We start from the raw sequence: 7,500 nt of genomic DNA, 5'->3' as shown, positions 1-7,500 counted from the left end.
ACGAAAGCCCCATCCAGCCCTGTGCCACCCGGGGGGTTCCAGGGTGCTGAGATGGCTGACGTTTTGCTCCGCTCACGATGGTCACCGCACCACGCAAGAACAGCCCAAAAACAGGCCAAAACAGCCCAAAAACGGGCCAAAACAGGCCATTTTTGGCTGCGCGAGCGAGCGGCGAGCGGCAAACAGTGAGCGAAGCGTGAGGCAGCACCGTCCCTGCTATACGAAAGCCCCATCCAGCCCTGTGCCACCCGGGGGGTTCCAGGGTGCTGAGATGGCTGACGTTTTGCTCCGCTCTCGACGGTCACCGCGCAACGCAAGAACAGGCCAAAAACTGGCCAAAACGGCCCAAAAACGGGCCAAAACTGGCCATTTTTGGCTGCGCGAGCGAGCGGCGAGTGGCGGACAGCAAGCGAAGCGAGAGGCAGCACCGTCCCTGCTATACGAAAGCCCCATCCAGCCCTGTGCCACCCGGGGGGTTCCAGGGTGCTGAGATGGCTGACATTTTGCTCCGCTCACGACGGTCGCCGCACCACGCAAGAACAGCCCAAAAACAGGCCAAAACGGCCCAAAAACGGGCCAAAACTGGCCATTTTTGGCTGCGCGAGCGAGCGGCGAGCGGCGGACAGCGAGCGAAGCGAGAGGCAGCACCGTCCCTGCTATACGAAAGCCCCATCCAGCCCTGTGCCACCCGGGGGGTTCCAGGGTGCTGAGATGGCTGACGTTTTGCTCCGCTCACGATGGTCACCGCACCACGCAAGAACAGCCCAAAAACAGGCCAAAACAGCCCAAAAACGGGCCAAAACAGGCCATTTTTGGCTGCGCGAGCGAGCGGCGAGCGGCGAACAGTGAGCGAAGCGTGAGGCAGCACCGTCCCTGCTATACGAAAGCCCCATCCAGCCCTGTGCCACCCGGGGGGTTCCAGGGTGCTGAGATGGCTGACATTTTGCTCCGCTCACGACGGTCGCCGCGCCACGCAAGAACAGCCCAAAAACAGGCCAAAACAGCCCAAAAACGGGCCAAAACAGGCCATTTTTGGCTGCGCGAGCGAGCGGCGAGCGGCGAACAGCGAGCGAAGCGTGAGGCAGCACCGTCCCTGCTATACGAAAGCCCCATCCAGCCCTGTGCCACCCGGGGGGTTCCAGGGTGCTGAGATGGCTGACATTTTGCTCCGCTCACGACGGTCGCCGCGCCACACAAGAACAGCCCAAAAACAGGCCAAAACAGCCCAAAAACGGGCCAAAACAGGCCATTTTTGGCTGCGCGAGCGAGCGGCGAGCGGCGAACAGCGAGCGAAGCGTGAGGCAGCACCGTCCCTGCTATACGAAAGCCCCATCCAGCCCTGTGCCACCCGGGGGGTTCCAGGGTGCTGAGATGGCTGACATTTTGCTCCGCTCACGACGGTCGCCGCGCCACGCAAGAACAGCCCAAAAACAGGCCAAAACAGCCCAAAAACGGGCCAAAACAGGCCATTTTTGGCTGCGCGAGCGAGCGGCGAGCGGCGAACAGCGAGCGAAGCGTGAGGCAGCACCGTCCCTGCTATACGAAAGCCCCATCCAGCCCTGTGCCACCCGGGGGGTTCCAGGGTGCTGAGATGGCTGACGTTTTGGTCCGCTCTCGACGGTCACCGCGCAACGCAAGAACAGGCCAAAAACTGGCCAAAACGGCCCAAAAACGGGCCAAAACTGGCCATTTTTGGCTGCGCGAGCGAGCGGCGAGTGGCGGACAGCGAGCGAAGCGAGAGGCAGCACCGTCCCTGCTATACGAAAGCCCCATCCAGCCCTGTGCCACCCGGGGGGTTCCAGGGTGCTGAGATGGCTGACATTTTGCTCCGCTCACGACGGTCGCCGCGCCATGCAAGAACAGCCCAAAAACAGGCCAAAACGGCCCAAAAACGGGCCAAAACTGGCCATTTTTGGCTGCACGAGCGAGCGGCGAGCGGCGGACAGCGAGCGAAGCGAGAGGCAGCACCGTCCCTGCTATACGAAAGCCCCATCCAGCCCTGTGCCACCCTGTCACGACCTTAGCTGGAATTGCCTAAGGCGTGCGGCACCCTTGCGGCCAAAGACGCGAACTTAGCTTGCGTTGCCTAAGTCGCGAGTCACCCGTGCGGCAAAGACGCGAACTTAGCTTGCCTTGCCTAAGTCGCGCTTCGCCCTTGCGATCTTGCTCCGCAAGGATCAGCCCACTTTGTAACCTCTCGCAGGTCCCGAAGGACCTGTAAAAGAGAAAGAGAGTTAGATCGAAAGAACGAGCAACGGACACGTCCCGAAGTCTCGCGAAAAGGAAAGCTTTACAAGCAATTCATCGAACACCTTGTGTGCACAAGAGAAAAGAGGGAGAGGGGGGAAAAGCAAGGCTTTCAAGGATGAACGAACAGCTGCAAGCCCACAAACAGCCGCTCACCTGGTCCCGGACGCAACACCAAGTTCCCGTAAAGGTCACGTGCGAACTTGCGAAAGAGTGTTCAACGCCCGGTATATAACCGAAGCCCCATCCAGCCATGTGCCACCCGGGGGGTTCCTGGGTGCTGAGATGGCTGACGTTTTGGTGAGCGGAGGCAGCACTCCGCTCACCTCCCGCGGCACGCGAAAACGAAGCCGTTTTGGGCTGTTTTGGGGCTGTTTTGCTCGGTTCGGTGAGCGATCGCTTTGCAACGCTGCAGCTTGTTCGAACTTACATATTTACAAGCAAAATGACCCAAAACCATGAGAAAACATGCTGTTGGGCAGCTGTACATGCGGGTGTGAGCGACGAACGGTTCGTTGAACGGAGTTGTTGCGGGTGCGCGACGACCGTTCGTGACATTCTCCCCCACTTAAACTGTCGACGCCCTCGTCGACGCTTGTTGGTAGGCGTTGATGACTTCTTCTTCATGTCGCAGGGCGTCTTCAGGCTCCCAACTGGCTTCAGTTCGGGGAAGCTTTCGCCACTTCACCAAGTACTCTGTCTGTTCCGCTCCGTTGGGTAGCTTTATCTTGCGATCCGCCAGAATGGTTTCCACTCGCTTCTCGTAGGAGGCTGTGATGGGAGGTAGCCGAGTTGGAACACTTCGAGAAGCGTCTTGCGGATCCGAATGGTAGGCCTTCAGGTTGCTGGCGTGAAGAACGTTGTGAATTTTGAACCACGCCGGCAGCTGCAACTTGTAAGAAACATTGCCTACCCTGCTGATAATTGGGAAGGGGCCTTCATACTTACGCACCAATCCTTTGTGAACTCTGTTCCTGAAGAATTGGAGTGATGCTGGTTGGAGCTTTACCAACACCAAATCGCCAACTTTGAACTCTTGCGGTCGCCTTCCCAAGTCGGCCCACTTCTTCATCCTCTTTGCCGCCTTCTCCAAGTAAGCCCGCGCAATATCTGCATTTCGGTGCCACTCCTTTGCGAAATGATAGGCTGAAGGACTACTTCCAGTATACCCAATTGCCATGGTGTGCGGAGTCGACGGTTGTTGTCCAGTGATAATTTCGAAGGGGCTCTTGTTGGACGCAGAGCTCCGCTGCAAGTTGTAGGAGAATTGGGCAATGTCCAACAGCTTCACCCAATCTCGTTGATTGGCACTCACGTAGTGCCGGAGATATTGCTCCAAGAGCGAATTTATTCTTTCAGTCTGACCATCCGTCTGGGGGTGGAGGCTTGTAGAGAAGTATAATTTTGATCCCAACAATTTGAATAGCTCGGTCCAGAATCGTCCTAGAAACCGAGCGTCTCGATCACTAATGATATTGTGTGGGACTCCCCAATACTTCACTACGTCCCTCATCATCAGTCTGGCCGCCTCTTCTGCTGAACAGTGTAGGGGAGCAGCAATGAAAGTTGCATACTTCGAAAACCGATCGACCACCACGAGTATCGATCCGAGTCCCCCTACAGGTGGCAAACTTGATATGAAGTCTAAGGAAATGCTCTCCCATGGCCTTTCTGGTACGGGCAACGGCTCCAAAAGCCCCACCGGCTTCCGCTGCTCCACCTTGTCTTGTTGGCAAGTAAGGCATGTTCGAACATACTCCTCCACATCAATCCCCATCTTTGGCCAGTAGAAGGCCCTCTCCACGAGAGCCAACGTTCTGTGAATGCCGGGGTGTCCAGCCCAAAGGGAATCGTGACACTCTTTCAAGAGTTCACGCCTTAGATTGTCCACTCGGGGAACATAAACCCTATTCCCTTTTGTGTAAACAAGTCCCTCCTGGACCCAAAATCGTCGTGCCTTGCCTTCTTTGATGAGCTGCATCAGGATAACTGCCTGGGGATCACTATACAGTCCATCTCTGATTCGGGAAAGGAAGGTGGAGTGTAACTGACTTGCTTGGCCTCTGCCCTCCAGTTGTGCAGCATTCACGCATTCCACTTTCCGACTCAGTGCATCGGCCACGACATTCGCCTTCCCGGGCTTGTATTCCATTGCCATGTCGAATTCGGCCAGGAAGTCCTGCCACCGTGCCTGCTTTGGTGAGAGTTTCTTCTGAGTTTGGAAATAGCTCAGGGCGATGTTGTCTGTCCTCAGCACAAATCGTGACCCAAGGAGGTAGTGTCGCCAAACTCGTAGGCAGTGGATCACCGCTGTCATCTCCTTCTCATGCACTGGATACCGCCTCTCGGTCTCGTTGAGTTTGCGGCTCTCGTAGGCCACCGGATGACCTTCTTGCATGAGTACTCCACCAATAGCGAAGTCCGAAGCATCTGTATGGACTTCAAAGGGCTCTCCATAGTTTGGCAATTTGAGCACTGGTTCTTCTAGAACAGCAGCCTTCAGATCTTGGAATGCTATCTCACATTTGTCAGACCACTTCCAAGGCTGCTCCTTCTTCAGCAACTCCGTCAGTGGGGTTGCCCGCTTCGAATATCCAGCAATGAAGCGTCGATAGTAGTTGACGAAACCAAGGAAGGATCTCAACTCTGGCACCTTCTTTGGAGTTCGCCATTCCGTAACTGCTTGCACCTTCGACTTGTCCATCCGGATGGAGCCATCACCGATTCGGTGCCCCAAGAACAGGATCTCAGTCTGAGCAAAGTAGCATTTCTCCCTTTTTACGAACAAAGTGTTCTCCCTGAGAACCTTGAAAATCGTCCGAAGGTGCTTGACGTGCTCCTCGAGCGTTTGGCTGTAAACGACGATGTCGTCCAAGTAGACGACCACGAACTTATCCAAATACTCCTTGAATAGCTGGTTCATGAGAGTACAGAATGTTGCCGGAGCGTTGGTTAAGCCGAAAGGCATCACCAAGAACTCAAACGCTCCATATCTGGTCACACATGTAGTCTTTGCTTCGTCGCCTTCAGCAATGCGCACCTGCCAATACCCCGACCGAAGGTCGAGTTTTGAGAAATACTTCGCCTTGCCCAATTGGTCGAACAAGTCCGCGATGAGCGGAATGGGATACTTGTTCTTCACTGTTACTTTGTTGAGGGCTCGGTAGTCGACGCATAATCGGAGACTCCCATCTTGTTTCTTCTGAAAGAGAACTGGAGCTCCGAAAGGTGCTTTTGAGCTACGGATGAGACCACCACTTAGCAGTTCACCTAACTGCTTTCTGAGTTCTGCCAACTCTGGCGGGGCCATGCGATAGGGTGGTCTCGCTGGAGGCTTCACTCCTGGCTCCAGCTCAATACTGTGATCCACGCCTCTGCGTGGCGGAAGAGTCTTCGGCAACTCAGGTGGCATAACGTCTTTGAACTCCTTCAGGACGTTCGCCACCACAGCAGGTTCTTGAATGGCTTCTTCGTTGAGTGGCTCTAGCTTCATAGCAGCCACGAATGTCAGTTCGCCCTTCCGCACCCCTTTCTTCAATTGTAATGCCGAAATATGTTGGGGCTCCTTGGTTCCTCTCCGAGAGACGGGAACCACGCAGGGATCATCGCCTCCCATCATACATAGGGAATTCAAGAACGGCATCGGCACCAACTTCGCCGCGTGCATAAACTCCATTCCAAGAATCACTTGGAAGTCGTCTAATGGCACGGCCATCATGTTGGTGTTCCCGCTCCAAGTCCCGATTTTGATGGGAACTCCCTTCGCCAACCCGGAGATTCGCCTGGCCTCCGAGTTCACTGCTTTCATTCGGCTTGGGCTCTTCTCCAATGTCAACCCAAGTCGTTGTGCTTCACGATCGGCTATGAAGTTGTGGGTAGCGCCCGTGTCCACCATTGCACGGGTCGTTTGGCCATTCAGCTTGATGTCCACATACATCAGTTCACTACTTCCTGCTTTTTGTGCCTTCGTCTTCATGTTCTCCCCCACTTGACCCCGCATAGCGTTCAACAAACGCATTGCTCCCATTCGGGGTCCTTGCGACTCTTCATCGTCGCTGCTGGATTCGGAACTGCTTGAGCTAGGGGCAACAGCTTTGCCCTTGTCCGATCGGGGAGGGTGGATGGAAGCTGTCAAAGCGTTGAGTGCCTGCTTCTGTGGGCACTCCCTTACCATGTGCGGTCCTCCGCACAAGAAGCATCCTCCAGGTTTTGAGGCCTTGCCTTTTGGGTTCGGCCCTTTGTGGGAGCTCTTCTTCTTCTGTTCGCCCCCGAGCTCCTTCCCTCGAGAATGTTTTTGAGGGCGATTGCTTGAAGATTGTTTCCTTCTCGCTGGGTCTTCAGAGGAAACGAAGTCGGTGAGCCTTTCTGCAGCTGCAATTGCCCCGACCACGTCGGTAACATTCCTTCGATTCAGCTCTTGCTGAGCCCATGGTTTCAAACCATCAAGGAAACTGAACAACTTGTCCTTCTCGGACATGTCCTGTATGTCCAGCATTAGTGCAGAAAACTGCTTTACATAGTCTCGGATGGTGGTACTTTGGCGGAGTTGTCTCAACTTCCTTCTTGCGACGAACTCTGTGTTCTCCGGTAGGAACTGAGTTCTCAACTCCCGCTTCAAGTCTTCCCATGTGTCGACTCGACACCGACCTTGTTGGATTTCCTCCCAACGAGTTCGCCACCAAAGTTTCGCATCTCCGTTCAGATACATTGTTGCTATTGAAACTTTGGTATCTTCAGAATCGGGTCTCGTAGCTCGGAAGTATTGTTCCATGTCAAACAGAAAGTTCTCGAGCTCCTTGGCATCTCTGGCCCCTCCGTATCCATGGGGCTCAGGTGCCCTCAAGTTTTGTGGCGGTGCAACGCGGGTGTTGCCTCCTCCCGCATTTAGCGTTCTTGTGAGCATAGCCACCTTCGCCGTGAGTTCCGCCACAACATCTTGTAAGTGCTGCACGGAGTCCTTGGTGTCATCGGACAGTCGGTCGACTAGGGCCTCGACCTTGTCGATCCTGGACTCCGCTTCCTCTTGCGAGCTCTCTACCCCAACAAGTCTTTGTTGGCCATGGTAGAGTTCCTCCATGCTCGCTTCCAGAACATCCAGGCGGGTTTCCGCCGTCGTGAGTCTCTCCTTATGACTCTTTTTCCCAGTTAGTGCACCAGATTGCGCTTCCTCCGCTCGCGGAGAGTTGCCAACTTCTCGCTCATCCTGTTCGCTGCCGCGATCCTCATGAGCGGCTCCAACAGCATGAGAGCGAG

The sequence above is a fragment of the Musa acuminata genome, unplaced genomic scaffold (genome assembly GCF_036884655.1).
Source record: "Musa acuminata AAA Group cultivar baxijiao unplaced genomic scaffold, Cavendish_Baxijiao_AAA HiC_scaffold_37, whole genome shotgun sequence".
Classification (NCBI taxonomy): domain Eukaryota; kingdom Viridiplantae; phylum Streptophyta; class Magnoliopsida; order Zingiberales; family Musaceae; genus Musa; species Musa acuminata.
The sequence above is the reverse complement of the archived record's forward strand: the minus strand, read 5'-3'. Positions refer to the sequence as shown.